The following is a 3,706-nucleotide window of genomic DNA, read 5'->3' as shown; positions in this document are numbered from 1 at the left end:
CCTGGTATGACACCTTTGAAGGTTGTCTTTGTGGGTTTAATCCTTGAAGGATCTATGCCCATTTTTCGCACTGTGTCCTGATAAAGCAGGTTCAGGCTACTGCCGCCGTCCATTAGGACTCTGGTAAGGTGAAATCCGTCGATAATTGGGTCTAGGACCAGTGCGGCGAATCCGCCGTGACGGATGCTGGTGGGATGGTCCCTTCGATCGAAGGTGATCGGGCAGGAGGACCATGGGTTGAACTTTGGGGCGACTGGCTCCAGCGCATAGACGTCCTTGAGAGCACGCTTCCGCTCCCTTTTGGGGATGTGGGTTGCGTATATCATATTCACCGTCCGAACTTGCGGGGGAAATCCCTTCTGTCCTTTGTTGTTCGGCGGCCGGGGCCCCTCCTCGTCATCGCTATGTAGCCCCTTGTCTCTGGTCTCGGCACTTAACTTGCCTGCCTGCTTGAACACCCAACAATCCCTATTGGTGTGATTGGCTGGCTGTTCGGGGGTGCCGTGTATCTGGCACGAGCGATCGAGTATCCGGTCTAAGCTGGATGGGCCCTGAGGGTTTCTTTTGAATGGCTTCTTCCACTGACCCGGTTTAGAGCCTCTGAATCCGGCATTGACTGTCGTATCTTCAGTATTGTCACCATTAATACGGCACTTATGCTTGTTGCAATGTGACCTGCCGTTGTTATCCTTGGTATCCGAATTGCCAGGGCTCTTGGTTATGCTATTGCTACGAGCTAGCCAGCTGTCTTCTCCCACACAGAAGCGGGTCATGAGTGTCGTGAGGGTAGCCATAGACTTTGGCTTTTCCTATCCTAGGTGCCGGGCAAGCCATTCGTCTCGGATGTTGTGTCTGAAGGCTGCAAGGGCCTCGGCGTCCGGACAATCGACTATTTGGTTTTTCTTGGTTAGGAACCTTGTCCAGAATTATCTGGCCGATTCCTCTAGCTGCTGGATTATGTGGCTTAGGTCATCGGCGTCTGGTGGTCGCACATACGTGCCCTGGAAGTTGTCAAGGAATGCGGATTCTAGGTCCTCCCAACAACTAATTGACTCTGCTGGCAGGCTGTTAAGCCAATGTCGAGCTGGTCCTTTAAGCTTGAGCGGGACGTATTTGATGGCATGTAGAGCATCACCACGGGCCATGTTGATATGAAGGAGATAATCCTCGATCCATACCGCAGGATCTATTGTGCCATCGTATGATTTGATGTTTACGGGTTTGAAGCCCTCAGGGATTTGATAATCCATTACTTCGTCTATGAAGGATAGTGGGTGTGCGGCGCCCCTGTACTGGGCTATATCACGACGCAGCTCGGACGAGCTTGGTCTGTTGTATTCGGCCGGGCCATACTTATTGTGTCCGGCGTGACGGCTAGCGTCATGTGAGGCGGGGCACCCATGCGATCCGTAGATCGATCTTGTTTGCCTTGCCTTATTCTCCAAGATGTCTCGCAGGTCTGTTGCGTCTCCCCGTACTCTGGTATGTTTTGAGCGGTGTCGGGGTGCGGCTTGGGTTGAGGGCCTGAAGGCCTCTCTATCGCGGCCACGGGGTGGCCGATCGAGCGCATCATATGCTGGTGATGTAGGTTTAGTTGCTTCCTTCTCATGTTGGGGTAGCAGCCTGCGCTTCGGGTAGCTCTTGGATGGGCGTTCTAGATTATACTCTTCGGCCGCCAGGACTTCGGTCCATCTGTCGGCTAGCAAGTCTTGGTCAGCTCTAAGCTGCTGCTGTTTTTTCTTGAGGCTTCTTGCTGTGGCTACGAGTCTGCGTTTGAAACTCTCTTGGTTGACAGGATCCTCTGGCACGATGAATTCATTGTCGTCGAGGCTTGCCTCGTCTTCGGAGGGAGGCATGTAATTGGCGTCCTCATCTTCTTTGTCGGCCGCTCTCTCATGAGGGCTGGCTCCTTTGTCCTCATGCACTGAATCCTGCTAGAGGGGGTTGTCTTCGGCACTGTCCGACGTGTTGTTATCTCCGGTGCTGGAATCGCTATTTTTGCTTTGGCGGGACTTAGAGCGGCCCCGCCGACGTCGGCGCTTGGGTTGCTTCTTGGAGGGGTCATCCTCCGTTTTCTCCTCGCCATCCCCCGCTTTAGGGGTGTCCACCATGTATATGTCATATGACGAGGTGGCTTTCTAGTTCCCTATAGGTGCTGGTTCTTGATCGTCTCCTTCATCGGCGTCCATGCCGTCGATGTCTTCGGAGTCAAAGTCGAGCATGTCGGTTAAATCGTCGACACTGGCTACAAAGTGGGTGGTGGGTGGGCTTCGAAATTCTTCGTCGTCCGCATCCCAACCGTGTTGGCCGTAGTTTGGCCAGGGCTCTCCTGACAAAGAGAGAGACTTTAATGTATTCAGGATATTGCCGAAAGGCGAGTGCTGAAAGACATCCGCGGAGGTGAACTCCATGACCGAAGCCCATTCGGGCTTAATTGGAAGAGGTGCGGGATTTACGAAGTCCGGCACCTTGGAGTCATGGGCCTTGCGAGGGACTAGGCTGGTATCCGGCTCTATCACCGTGGAGGTTGTAGTTTCCGGGGCAGCGTCCAACCGTCCGTCCCCAACTGGCGCAGTGGGCTCCGAGCTAATGGTCGGAGCGAACACCTGAGCGACGCTCTAGGTGTTGTCCGATGACAGAGCTAAATCATGCCCATCGTGATAGTGCGGCGCGCCCGGTCGTGGCTCGAATCCATCGAAGATCTAGTCCCCGCGGATGTCAGCCGTGTAGTTTAAGCTTCCAAACCTGACCTGGTGGCCAGGGGCGTAGCTTTCAATGTGCTCCAGATGGCCGAACAAGTCGGCCCGCAGTGCGAAGCCGCCAAATACGAAGATCTGTCCTGGGAGAAAAGTCTCATCCCGGACCACATCGCGATTGTCGAGCGAAGAAGCCATCGGGCCTAAAGGCGACGACATAGAGGAACTCTCAATGAAAGCACCAATGTCGGTGTTAAAACCGGCGGATCTCGGGTAGGGGGTCCCGAACTGTGCGTCTAGGCGGATGGTAACAGGAGACAAGGGACACAATGTTTTTACCCAGGTTCGGGCCCTCTCGATGGAGGTAAAACCCTACTCCTGCTTGATTAATATTGATGATATGGGTAGTACAAGAGTAGATCTACCACGAGATCAGAGTGGCTAAACCCTAGAAGCTAGCCTATGGTATGATTGTTGTTCGTCCTACGGACTAAAACTCTCCGGTTTATATAGACACCGGAGAGGGCTAGGGTTACACAGAGTCGGTTACAATGGGAGGAGATCTTCATATCGTATCGCCAAGCTTGCCTTCCACGCCAAGGAAAGTCCCATCCGGACACGGGACGGAGTCTTCAATCTTGTATCTTCATAGTCCGGGAGTCCGGCGAAAGGTTTTAGTCCGGCCATCCGGACACCCCCTAATCCAGGACTCCCTCACTGGGAAACAAGTTTGACACATGGACTGCTCTCTTGGAGAGATGCCATTCTTATCCCGGAGGAATGTCAATACGAGTCAGCTCTAGATTCAAACATATGAGTTTCATGCTTTGGGTCCTAGAAAAAGGCTCAAAATGAGTCCGCGGAGGAGCGTTAAACTCACCTTATAATAAAAAACAATTGAGTGATCTGGAGCTGGTCCTGCACTTAGTAACTGATTACTCAGAATTTTGTTCTATGGGTGCGTGATTAGCGCACCCATAGGATCTAGCCCCTGAGACTCTGACTGATTG

The sequence above is a fragment of the Triticum aestivum genome, chromosome 4B, assembly GCF_018294505.1.
Source record: "Triticum aestivum cultivar Chinese Spring chromosome 4B, IWGSC CS RefSeq v2.1, whole genome shotgun sequence".
NCBI classification, from domain to species: Eukaryota; Viridiplantae; Streptophyta; class Magnoliopsida; order Poales; family Poaceae; genus Triticum; species Triticum aestivum.
This window is presented reverse-complemented; position numbering follows the sequence as displayed.